Genomic DNA, 14,310 nt, shown 5'->3' with positions numbered 1-14,310 from the left:
AAGAGAATAGCCTTAAGGACGTCCATCTGAGCAACAGGATATTTGGGTCAGTTCTAAGTGAGGAAGGATGACATTTATGCTGAGGGATTTTTTTTGGTCTGTCTGTGTGTGTGTGTGTGTGTGTGTGTGTGTGTGTGTGTGGACTCGTGACCAGCTTTAGATCTAGGAAACAGCAAATTTATAATAGTCCACTTCCTCATCCTGCTACTGCACTGTCCACATGAGCATATATCCTCTCATTTAGAAACTTAGATTACAGAAAATTTAGATCACATTCCCGCAACCAGTTATGAAAGTAATTTTGAAATTATGAAAGTTATGATACGTGATGACTTTGGGACATGTGACCGTGACAAAGTGCTAACTGTGTTCTTTTGAAGGTCATTTCTGAGTCTTTTGAACCGCTCCGAGTATATTTTGAAATGTATAACGTCAATGTCACGCCATCTACCCTTCTGTTTCTCTAAAAGGGTCGGGCACACTTTCACACGCACACATAATCACACAGATGAGATCATGATCAGGGCTGGTCTGATATTTGCATGCAGTTGGTCCCACTGACACAGACTGAAAAAAGTTTGCACATCAGCGTTCCATCCGAATGAACAAACACTGAATGGACATTTTATTCAGCATGCAAAAAAAAAAAAAAATTTTTTTTACACTGTTCTAACAGTTCCAGCAGTTCCTGGGTAGTCCCTCAACAGAGTCCAAACCCACTGACATCTATTTTAAAATACGAACACATACTGAACTGTCATCATAGGAGGCAACGTCCTAAACAAAACTACCCGGTTCTGACCATTGATTTTGATGTGGATCTTTAGAACTTGTATCGGATGCAGTGGGGACAGACAAAATGGCTGCTTGTTTATTTTCAGAGATTTTGCATCTCTTAGGAGCTCCTGCTTAGGAGAATTTTGAGACACTCAACAACATCTGAAAGATACTGCATGTCAAAAAGCTTAGAAATATGGCTAAATATTGCACATAACAACATTAGCCAAGATTTCTCTTCCCTGTGAAACTATGGCTAAGACTAACAACGTCAGCGACAAATACTTCCCTCTAACTCAGACAAGGATATCCCAAAATGAGAGATAAAATAATATGGAACCCATTAACAAACATGTCTGTTTTCTCTGGCTAACATTCAGTCTCTGTTTACTTAAGGGGCGTGTCCATTTCTCTAACGATCTTCTTCTTGCTCTCATCGCTCGGTCCTCCGTCTCCTCATCTTGTCACCCCTCCCATCTCTCTCTCTTTCTCTCTCTCTCTTTACTTTTGCTGCCTCTTTTCTCTGGAGGGTTGGAGATACCAGTCAGCCATTAGGCCAATTTTCCCATTGCAGCTACCACCCGTCACGTCTGCTTTCCCAGGCGTGACGGTCGGCACTGGCTGCGCGAGGGACCGGCGGACGTCGGAATATTAGAGCCGGAGGGGGAATTACATTCCCATTATCATCTAAATCAAAGCGCAGACACAGGAGGTGGCATCAGACTATCTGAGGTGGTATCAAACCTACCCTGGCACCCAGTATCAGGATCACTCAGACAAACCGCCCAATTTTGTAATGTAATTTGCAATTCAAAGGTGCAACTCGCCCCGACAACCAACCCACCTGTCCATGTGAGTGAACTTTCAAAACCGGTTGACACATCGAGTTTAATTCAGAAGGCAGAATGTTTCATTTGCTCGTGGCTAAAAGTAACACCTGATTAAACATTGTTTCAATGGAAGAATATGTGGAACATTATGATACCACACTAGATGACATAGAAATGCATATGAAAACACTGTGACAGATGGCAAACACATGACAGGATATAAAAGTTCCAAAAATGATAAGAGGGTAAACAATCAAGACCGCTGACAGTCAGATAATAAACAAACATTTAACGGTCAGTAGGCTAAAACAGCCATATCCAAACTTCCCCTTCGCCCTAAATCATTAAACAGAACAGTAGCTTAAAACGACGATAATCATTCTTTTACCCCACATCATTATATCCAGTTCAGCAGACTTGGAACCTCATTATTGAACAGAAAGCTTGTAGTTAAAATGCTTCTAAAGCAAACAGAGACAACTGGCAGTATATGGCTCCATCTCAGACCAACCACAAAACTAGTCTCTGTTTTTATGAATGACTAAACACAAATCTACAGTCTATGAAATCATGTTGTTATGCTGTTTAAGGAAGAAGTCTTTTTGAGATACTGGTAGCGAAGGAAACCAAGAGATGTGCAGCTGGCAAAGAGGAGAAAGGAAATGTCATTTTAACAAAGGAAAAAGATGTTTCACAAAATAGAAACAACACCTTAAAGTTGTCAGACTAACGCAGTATTTCATACTTGGAAATGTATAGAAATAAAAAAAATTACGCTGACATGTTAATGGCATGATTTTAAATATAGCTAGCCAACAAGATAGAGGTGTGAAGTTTCCTGCTTTTCTTCCCTCCGCAAATTAGGTTGCAGAGAAGTTTGCAGAACAACGTATTCTGTCTGATCTCGCACAGACATCATCAACTTCATCCTTATTGAATCACACTGCGGGAGAGCTTGTCGTGTGATCCAATAATAGACTCAACCTACTACACCACTGCAAGCAAAGGTATTTCATTCCACATCCGAAGCTAAATCTTTCATAAAGATGTGGTCCAAAAATCTATTACAAAGAATTACAAAGACAAAAACAAAACCCTGTTATGGCTCTCTATTTTTGATTAAAACATCCACTGTTCATACGGTCCCGTTCAGATCATTCCGGAGGGCATGCCGCCACTACCACTGGTCCCTTGTCAAGTAATCCTTCGATTATGAAACTCGGTCCACAACTAAACTATTTCATCAGAAATAGACGAGCAGCTGTCTTTATTAAAGTTCCACTGATAACAGTAACAGTAAGGGTCACGGCATAACTTCCCTTTTCCTATACATCTGGCCAGTGCTTTAACCAGCTCCATCCCAAAGGTGACCGTGTGCATTGACAGCTACCCCACGGCCCCTGTTCCCCTGTGGGATGATTCAGTAGATTCAGCTCCAGTGCTGATTAGTAACACAGCAAATTAATGTGTCTGCATAGAGAATGAGCTGGCATAGACAAGCCTGAGACACCATGAAGTCTCTGCAGCCCTCTAAAGATGCACATGTGAGAAACTATCATCTAAAATGGCTGAACAAGATGGGCGGATCAGCTGTGTCATTTTTTTTCTTTTTCTTTTTGTAATGTATGGTAATCTTAAGAGGCTCACCAACACCATAGGCAAATAAAGATACTGTGTCCGGTTGGTTGGAGGGTGACGCAAGTCATTTGATACAAAACTTTTCCTTGTTTTGTTTTGGTTTTTTTTTGTTTTTTTCCCCGTGGTTTTTAACGGATAACAACATGCAAAACACCTAGCAGAGTTTTCACGTCAGTTCATTGCATCAGAGCAACACCCAAAATGGATAAAACACGCGCAGGTGAGCTTAATCAGGTTAGATTAGTGAGCTAAAGGAGAAATGAAGGATGAATTCTTGCTCCTGAACAAGCTACAATGACAATCTAACAGAAAACACACACTTCAGTGCATTAGCAGAAAAAAACTTAAGCTAATTCTCATTAGCGGCAGAACCTTTAGCTAATTCGCAGACTGAACAACTTGTGGTTGAGTGTGGCTGATAAACCTCATAATGTGACATCTAGTTAATTCAAGCTTGTAAAAGACTTTTCACAGATTCACATTAGCACATGTGGTACTGCTAGTTCTCATCCGAGAAGGAAGTTAAGCTAATTTACATTGAGAGGACAGTTTAGATCATTGTTCAACTTGGATATAGAAACATACAAAAGAAAACGTGCAAATGTTGTCTCTTTGAAATGATAGAGTCTCACAGTACACATGTGATAGTCTGCTGACTCAAGTAGCCAAGAGAATATTATATTAATTCATATACACGCAGTCTATTAATCTGTGGGTCTCAACCTTTAGGCAATAGACAGCCACCAATCACTAACAAGAACAAAATGGTCTTGTACACAGTTCGCATCACAAGGAAACCACTTAATAATGTACATCAACGTAATGTTTGTCTGGATATTATGTAATATAGACGGAAAACCAAGCTTCAAGCAAACTCTTCACAGAAATAGACAGAGCATTGAAACTGAGCACCAGTGAAAGCTGTCATTGTGTAGGTAAAGTTAACTGCATAAGAAAAAAAGGGAGAGAGGAGAAAGAGAGATAATAAATCTACACACTCACACTGCAGCCAGTCACAGGACACAGAGAACCTGTAGAAGCTTTGCACCTCCGCCAGAGAGATTCTAACGTATTCTCCACCTTCGTCTATGGGACGCAGGTGCACCTCACACTCATCCCTCAGCATCATCACCTCGCTCTCTTTTTCGCATGTGTCTGCGCCTCTGTTTTTCTGTCTCCTACTCCCTCTTTCTCTCTAACTCTCTCTCTTTTCTTTCTCTCCCCATTCAGACTGTGAACACCGTTGCCTGAAGCTAAGCATTGTGATTCTCAACCACGCCCACCTAAGCCACAGGTTCATGCCTCCAAAACAAAGGTGTGCGTCAAACCTCATTCTGACAAGACAAAAAAAAAAAACCTGTCACATTAACGTTAATCATTCTCTCCTTACCCTCACCAGCCTGTGTACAAATCATCAAAAGATTTCTTTTGAATACAGGTCCTAACCGCTTTGTGGGCTGGCTTCCACTCTTTACTGTGGCACGTAGACCATTAGCTCCCCAACACTGATTGCTTTCTCTCCATAGAGAAACACAGCGCCGGCAGAGGTATCCATGCATAACTGGCCATATTACATAATTTCGTTCCCTGAAGTTTCGTTTCATACCTGAAGTCTGTGTGGCTTTTGAGACATTTCTCCTCCATGGTTTTTTCCTGCAACACCAAGTCTCCATTTTCTGCGGGATTTGCTCAGTGTGCTTTTTTTTTTTTTCTGCTGGCTCCAATGATAAACACATATGCTGCATAAACAGACCCGGACAGCCTGAGAGACTAGTCGCACGACACTAGGACAGAACAACGCTCTGATGACCTTTCCACTTTGACCATAGTGCGTGATTCATTCCTATGGTTATCTATTAGCTAGGCACTGCAAATTTAATAGGGTAATAAATTAGAGCACAAACCACAGCACATTAGTCCATGAGGAAGGTCAAAAGACAAAGATTCATATAGTGGCTGGAGAATATATGAAGAGAATCGCATTGCATGACAGGTTAGAAAACTTTTTGATAGAATTGTTTCATTCAATACACATGGTAAAGACTGAAAGCTATAGTTAAACATTTTTCCTTCAAACAGAATCAGCATAATTCCTCAGCCACAGTCTTTAAGAGAGGAGTAAAAAAAAATAAATCATCAGGTAAAAATGCTTTTCATCAGGTAAGAACAAAGAACAATCATCAGATTCTGTACCCATTCAAAACAATCCCATAACTATCACAGTGGTAAGAGCACTCAATGCAAACACACTTGCTTAAAATGCAAGGTGTGTAATTCTATCTAAAGGATGAAACCACACGTCGAAACTGTCAACACATTTGATGACAAGGTGAATTGCACTGAAAATCAAATACCAAAGAACAAACACACACACACACACACACACACACACACACAAGAAGAGTCCGTAGACCAAACTGCATAAGAACAAGCCTGCAGAGCAGCATTGGACAGAGGCTAGAGCGAAACAGCCGTGAAGGCTTAAGACCAGAGATTTAGAGTAACTCACTCGGGTTAAGCAGGACCTTAGACATCTGTCCTTTACTGTTTTTCCTCCCATCGGACTGCGTATCTGGTTTCTTCAGCATTTCCCTCAGTGTGAGGGGACAAAGACGGAGAGAGAGAGAGAGAGAGAGAGAGATAGCCGCACTGCTGTGACACTAAGGCACAGACTCGTATGCTGTGTCCTAAGAGCGCAGCACTGCCGGTTTTAAACTGAGCATCAGCAGAGCGGCAGAGGGAAAAGCCCACAGGAAGACATTACTTCAGTGACTCTGGGCATGCTGCCCTTGCGCAACCTTCCCTGGAAATCTCTTCTACCCTCTTTCAGAAAAGGAAACCAAAGCACGAGGAGTGTTTTTAACGCGTTTTCGTAAAAAAGAACAAAACAGAAAAAACAACAACAACAAAAAAAACCCGAAACTCACTCTTTTTTGAGGAGTTTTTAAATCACATGTGCTGTGCACAGCCACAAATTCTTTCTCTCTGTCTCTCTCTTACTCACTCACTCACTCACTCATTCACTCTTTCTGTCTCACCGTTCCAGTCTCTCCAGGAGTTTTTCCTGCTGTTGCTGAATGGGGAGCCCAGCACACTGACAGACAGATTCTGCAAGATCTGGTTCAGTCTGGAGAGGATCCGGTAAGGGGCCTCCTGCCCCTCACGAAGGAACTCGTGAAGAGACATAGGTTGGGGGGTGGGGGGGGTGGGGTGGGTGGGGTGGTGTTGGTGGTGGGGTCAGGAGATACCCTCCGAGCCAAATCCTCACTTCATCCACCAGAACCAAACCTAACCCAACGTCTTCTTCATACAGCGCATCAGAGAGACTTGGGTCTACGCTGAATCAACCTCAGGCACTCGCAACGCATCTTGAGGCTCCGTTTGTTTGTGCAAACGCGGTCCGGCAGCCACCCGGGAGGAAGAGAGGGGCGGGCTATCTCCGGGACATTTAAGCACAAATCCCCTTCTGCTGGGCTAATTATACCAGCAACAGCAGTAGTGTAGAAGAGACGGCAGCATACGGGGAGGGGATCTCTAATCTGCTGCATTCTTGTGCGCCACTTAGGGGACAAGCACCAAAACTTTCTCCCTCCCTCCCTCTCTCTCTCTCTCTCTCTTTTTTTTCTGAGTGTCCCCAGAAGAGAACAAGACGGGGTGACATTCACACCCACAAGGCATGAGCCTCCAACAGCTGACAGCTGTCCTCAGGGACGGAGCGTGAGAGCAAAGACTTAGCTTTACTCAAATTAGTTTTGTCCTATAGCGTTATTCCCTCCTTTGTTGATCTCTGTAACATGTTTTATGGACGCACTCTCATAAACAGATGAAACAGTCTAGTAGTTCAACCTGTGCTGGTTGTGGAAGCAATGCTAAATTGCCAGCAATACTAATAAACCCACAAGGCAAAGAGAAAGGATGGAGCCAGAGGGAGAGAGAGAGAGAGAGAGAGAGAGAGAGAGAGGATTAGACAGCTTAGCAGAGCACCTGTAGTAACAGTCATTGTGACATACATATCTAATAACTCACCTACATCAACCACAGGACTTTCTAAGCTCAAGAATATAGTCAACTGTATATGTCTGATTCTAAAGGAACCACACCAAAATGTCCTCTCTCACACACACACACACACACACACACACACACACACACACACACACACACACACACAGTTAACACCACGCCATTATCTTTGAATGTGGGTCACACTATATGTAAATTTCCTCAGATGAAGGTAAGCCATGTAACCCATTGTGAATACATATACAGGCTCATGTATTAAGGGATTTATATAAGGTGACGCCATTTCCCAGGCCGGACGTGTAAACGACCCATAATGCATCAATTTCATGGCTTCAGTTCGAGACTCCATCTGCAGAATAACAATGAGAGTACAAAAAAGGTCTAAGGAAGATAGATAGAGAGAGAGAGAGGAGGGGGGGAGAATGGAGAAAGAGGAAATGGAGTCAGGTGGAGGGAGAGAGACACTATTGGAGCAAGAGAAAGGAAAGGAAAGAGGGAGAGAGAGAGAGAGAGAGAGAGAGAGAGAGAGAAAAGTGCCACAGAGAATTTGGCAGGTCCTTAGAAAACATATCACATCCCATTCTCCACAGCTCTCTTTACCAAGACCAGTTCTCATTTCACATCCAGCACGAGGTGACAAAAGAACCAACCATCCCAAAATGAAGTCCATGCCATGGCAACCAAAAATGTGAGAAGGAAGGCAGTTTCCACAGCAACGAGATACATCCAAAAAGCGCCATGGGGAGTGTTGATGAGGCTCAAAGGTGTCATACACTCAAGTGAGAGGAAAACTGTCATCTTCAGTAGTCATGCCCTCCTAAGAACCTGCTAGCATAAGCTAATGCTAGTTCAGATTAAAAAAAAGAAGAAGAAAAGAAATAGTCATTGGTGAGAAACTGAAAGCATACTGTATAGACACAAATGCTTTAGTGTGCTTTAGTGCCACTGACAGTCAGTCAGTTGAATGTGAAATAAATAAGAAGAATGTGTTATCATTAGCATGGCTCTAGCTAACTTTGAAAAGGAACTAGCATGGTGTAAAACCAACATACACCATTTCAGCAATTAAGAGAAGCTAGGACATGTTGCTCTTAACAATGAATTCCCCAATACTGTTCAACCACAATGAATGCTGGATGTATAGGAGAAGATGTAGTTTAGGGAAGTGCAAATGTGAGGAACCAGTATGTTCAAACTAGCTTTAATCATGAGTTTAATTGTGCTGAGGACAGTTTGTCTGTATGTAGTGTGTGTGTGTGTGTGTGTGTGTGTGTGTAAGACAGCTGAGCTACAATGTGACCACACATTGCCAAAGTGCCCTGTGGCACTAGGTTAACTTTTCAAATCCTCTTTTAAACCACAGAACACTCACTAAGAAACACTCGTAAACAAACACAGAGATCATATTCTTCTAAATTCACAAGGACATTGTGTAATATTAACATATCGTGGTTAGTGGACTTTCAGCGATGTCTGTAATATTTTCAAATATCAACTCAAATTCCTAATCTAAAATTTGAAATTCAGAGAATTTCTCCAACGTTCACCATAACACAACTGATGTAACCTGGATTCATAGTCTATTCTATTCTCAGGATAATAGCAGTCTAATGACTGCACTTACCTCCATTTCAGAAAATAGGTCAAACGCGCTAGACAATAACTAAATAAACAAATAAAAGGATCTCCCATATTTTACCAGCTCTTTAGCATGCTAATGGGGAGACTAGAGTCATCTGGCCCATGCTGATTAACAGTGATGTCAGCAAATTATCCGCAGCAGAGGAGAAATATCCAATGAAAACACACACACACACACACACAAACACAAAAGATATCAAAGAAAAGTAAATATTCAGCAATTTGCCTTACATCAGTCTCGACTCACTCACACTTGTGGCGTTGCTCATTCTTTTGAGTCAAAACGTCACTAGATACATCTATAAAATAAGCTCTAAATGTTTGGACTGTACTTGTTTCCTGCTAAGCCAAGGTAAAATGGAGCATAAAACGCGTTTTCCTTTTCTGACATTGCTGCGCATTTTATACCGAGGCACACGAAGGTCAGTAAACTGTATGTTGTGGCTTCCACAGCATCAATGGAAAAACCATCTGATTTCAAAACCAGATACGAGGGAGATGGATTGGACTTGAGCTCAACCTTTGTGTAAACGAGGATGAGTATCTTTTAACTTCAAAGGGCTGAGGGGCAAAACATCCCCATTAGGACAGTGACCTACTTCTTTATCTGTGAGACACGACACATTTAATGTGAGACCCTTGTGATGTGATGTGTGTGTGTGTGTGTGTGTGTGTGTGGTTTTTTGAGGGTTTTTTTTTTTTTGGCTGTTATTGCACCTAAAGGCAGTTTCAGTGGGGAAGTAGGGCAACACAGACCCCGCTGAGAGATTGCCACACATGACAGAATCAAAACAAACGTGACGTGGGTTATTTTCCCGTAAAACGGTGTGTGTACTTGTATGTGAGGAAGAGAGAGAGAAACAGAGAGAGAGAGAGGGAGAGAGAAAGGGGGGGGGGCAGGCAGACAAAAAGTCAGACAGACAAACAGACAGAATAGGAGGCAGGCGTTGAAAATGGAGAGGTGAGGAGACATAATCTGCGTTAAGCATACTTGTGTTGGTCTTTTACAGAGTGAATTTCCACATTGCATTGTTCGTGTCAGTAATGGCGAAGTCCTTGAGTTGAAATACTGGTCTGAGTGGGAGGCAGGGGTGGGACATACATGTGAGTGGGAGGTAGATTAACTATGAAAAGGGAATCTTGATCAAACAAACAGTGCTAAAGCTACATATCATAGACAAATATAGAACATTTTCGTTTTGTTTTCAAACTATGAGACTTGGTGATCAAAATGACACCTGCTTTGCCAAGCTTTGAAGAGTTCTGGGTTCACAATAGCAAAATAGGTGGTGTCAAACTATTTCAAATAAATCACTGTAGGTGATTTCTCCTGTGTAACATGCTAGGTGGCATTTGCCAGACAAAGAACAACATCTTTGGTATGACAGACTGATGTAGATTGTCAGCAGAAGACGAGGAGATCATGCTGAACATACATGTTAGCCCAGCAAACAACCAAACACACAAGTGTAGAATGAATCAAATACAGACACATGTAAAAAAAACTTGTCAAACAGTGGCAAATTGTAGAATCCATGCATTCAGTGCCCCTTGTAGACACATGCACGCACACACACACACACACACACACACACACACACGCGCGCGCGCGCGCGCGCACGCACACACACACACACACACACACATGCATGAGCCAGGTACACAGAGTAGCATGAGTGCATATGATGGGCAGCTCCTCCTACCGATGCTTTGGGTGACGGTGTTTAGTCGGCGCACCAGCTCCTCCAGAGCCATCTCTCCCATCTTCACCCAGAGAATCATCCTACAGCGCGGGGACACGGCTGAATCAGCAGCCAGGATGCGATGCCTGTGAGTGGGGGGGGGGTTGAGAGGTACTGCTGCCACCGCCGCCGCCGCTGCTGCTGCTGCTGCTGCTGCTGATGATGGTGCTTGAGATGTTGGTGATGGCAATGCAGAGAGCTAGCCAAGCTAGAGAGAGACAGAGAGAGAGAGAGGCAGAGAGAGAGGGGGGGTGGCAGAGAGAGAGAGAGAGAGAGAGAGAGGGAGAGAGGGAGAGAGAGAGAGAGGGAGAGCTAGCAACACGACACAGAGGAGACTGGCAAGGATGAGGAAGCGGTAACACTGACACACATACACACGTTCACATGAGCCTTCAGCAGAGTCACACACACACACACACACACAGAGTCACGCTGGTATGAGCTACTGCAAAGGCACACATATATACGGCTGCACACACATGCCGGTATGGACAAATACAAGGGCACACGGACACACACATGAACACAGACTGCAGAGGCAGCATGCACATATAAATAGCTGTGATCTATAGCATGGAAACACACTGACACACACACTGACATATACACACACACACACACACTGAGTGATGCTGCTGCAGACCCTGAGGAAGAGGAGGGGGAGTCAATTGTGGCAGAAGCATTTATATTCTGTCTTTGAAGGCTGTGTAGAGCTTGAGTAGAGCAAGGACAGAACCAGACTGCCTGTGTATCGCCCCTGACCAGAGCCGCCTTCATTTCACCTTCAGCTGAGAGTGCTTTGGACTGAGGAACAACAAAACTGAAAGACATGTCTTTCTAATGATTCTAAAGGGCATAACCACTGTGTTGGAACCCAAGTTTCCTTTGATGAATCTGAACATTCTTTTTGCTCCCATTGGTTTAACTTCTTCCTTTATGACATCATTCTCATCTCCGCATTTCATTCTCATTGGCTGAGACTGAGGCTATCCATCGGCTGGTCTGGGATCAGTGTAAATACTGCAATTCAGACATGCTTCAGTTTAGACATTTTGTATTTCGCTGAATGGCTTCAAATGAGATGTTTTATTCATAGTGACACCGACCAGTAGAACTGGTTTTAGTGTCTCTGTGCAGATGCAGTATCCATGGTGATGAGACTGTAGTTAGGGACTAAACACTGGATTGCTTCTGGTGTGAAATGAATTACAATTTTAATGAATTCATCTAGGTCATACCAGGGTTTTGCTGAATAACTTGAGCCAATACAAATGCAAACCTACCAGTAATCTGTGTAACACTGAATTAATCTGTTTAAATAATTACACAATCTATTTGCATTTATTTAATCCCTTTTAGTAACACAATATCTGATCTGTACCCTTGCAGTGGTTGTTTAATCTGGAGAGAATGACCCAACCAAAACCAGCAACTGCGCGTGACTCAGCACTAGTAATGTCTGATATATATCTGATATATATCGTCTGTTTTCCTCACGTGCATATGAAAAATATTCGTCAGGGCACCTCCCGTCACAAAGGACAGCTCGAGCAATCTGTAATAAAGTTAAGAAATTCTCAAAAGGTTTGCTGTTTGTTTTACAAAATCACCCTGAAAGCTGGTAGACCAAGACTAGATGTGGAATGTGGTTAAATCCGCCACGGCTGGGGGAATTTTAGCGCCTGTACTGAATCATTCATGAGAGTGTACTGCCACCTGCTGGCTAAATGAAGGTAAGGCTATTTTGTATTTTCAATATGTAGTAGTAAATCACTGCATTCTCATGGTTTATTTATGATAATATTGATAATCGCAACATGTGGCTGAAACGGTCCTGTCCATAGGATTGAGTTCATTGTCAAAACTGATTGACTGAATGTGTCATCAAGAGAGTGTTAGTGTTTAGGTATATATTTATGGTATCTGTGACAGATCTCATCTAAATAGGCAGGAAAGTGTTTTAAAAATGCAGTGAGGCAAAACTGTAGTGTGATAAGTAAATTGTGATGAATTGATAAGCACTATTCAGTACAGATTTAATGGAATGGTCTATACCCTCTTTCATTACCTTTCACTATTATTATGATACAGACCAACGTGGCTCTTAACAGGCGAAACAGGTCTTTATCCAATTGTTTACAATAATACAAACGACAAAAAAACCCACTGGTCTAGTCTGTTAGCAGTAGTCAGACAGTAATTTCCAGTTAAGGATGGTTTTAAAAACCACCGTGTGAAATTGCAGGATCCTTTATAGATATCAAGGGATTTCTAGCAGCTGTTATTACTTCATATAAAAAAGTTCACAGCGATGATGGAATTACAAGCTTAACAGTCAAATATTCAGACAGAACATTTTAGACATTTAGACAGCACGGACCACCAAACGAAAACATACCCCTCAAACTTAACGCTCAGTGGCTAATGCATAACAGAGAAACCAAACAGACACAGAAAAAGACAACAGATCATTTCAAAGCTTTCTTAAAAAAATGTTTATTTATTAAAGAGAGAATGACAAGATGATTGCTTGCATTGTCGCTGTATTATCTGGTTTTTTTTTATACATCTGTGCTATACATGGGAGCAGATTAAGAGAGAGGGAGCGAGACAGAAAGAATGTTTTATACTCTTCTCCCAAAATCAGATTCATGAGCATGGATAAGATGAGGCAGGACAGGCCTGCAGAGGGATCCAAACACTACCACAGTACTTGTGTAGGGGAAGATTCAGACAGGATTTGGCCAACAATTCCCATTACCTTAACTAGGCCACTCTATCCGCATACTTTAAATAGATTACAGAGGTCCAATCTTTTCATTTATTTAAGTGTCCTTATTCATTGGTTTACAAGTTTTGGACAAAAATGGTGCACTTAGGTGTGAAATAATTTGTCATATCTTAGCTGTACAATTAAGGAATGCAGACTGTCGAAATTAAGTTTTCTTTTTCTTTTTTTTACTTTACATGCAGAACAAAGGTCACAGTCTGGGATGACAGGAAAAAAACAAAAAAACAAAACACTTTCACACAAACACACTCTCACTCATGAGCTACTGAAAACAGTCAATGAATTAGTAAGTGCAAAGCGCCACCTAGTGTTGCTAGGTGGTAATACAGGAACAGAGGCAACGTGTGTCTTGGAGAGAGAGCGCTGATGTAGGATTTCCACCTGTCAAGAGTCCTAATAAATACAATCATATGAGAAGGGAGCTGATCCCAGACCTGCACTCTTACTTAGAAACACCGGGTACGTACGTGCCCTGTAATCTTTTTTTGAAACTGTGTGGATCTTTGCTCTGTGTACAAATGTTTATGTATTACATTAAACTGAAATGACTAAACATGGTGACACAACACAATGAGCATGATGTGTAAAAGAAAAAAAAAAAAGTTTTAAATATTAACAAAACATGTAAACACTCAATGGTAGAAATTATTACAACACAAATTCAAATGTCAAATAAGTATGTATTACAGCTACTCAAAACAGAAAAGAAAACGGAAAGACACCAGAGCTGTGACCTCGTGCTACTAAAAAGCTCCGTTTTTATTTAAAACCATTCTGCAAGTATCTTTAATGAACTGTTTGGCAATGACATAGAGGGGAAAAGGCTGGGTTTCTAGAAATCTTTTTTTTTTTTCTTTTGCTTTCTTAT

This window comes from Chanos chanos, chromosome 7 (assembly GCF_902362185.1).
Source record: "Chanos chanos chromosome 7, fChaCha1.1, whole genome shotgun sequence".
In the NCBI taxonomy this organism is placed as follows: domain Eukaryota; kingdom Metazoa; phylum Chordata; class Actinopteri; order Gonorynchiformes; family Chanidae; genus Chanos; species Chanos chanos.
This window is presented reverse-complemented; position numbering follows the sequence as displayed.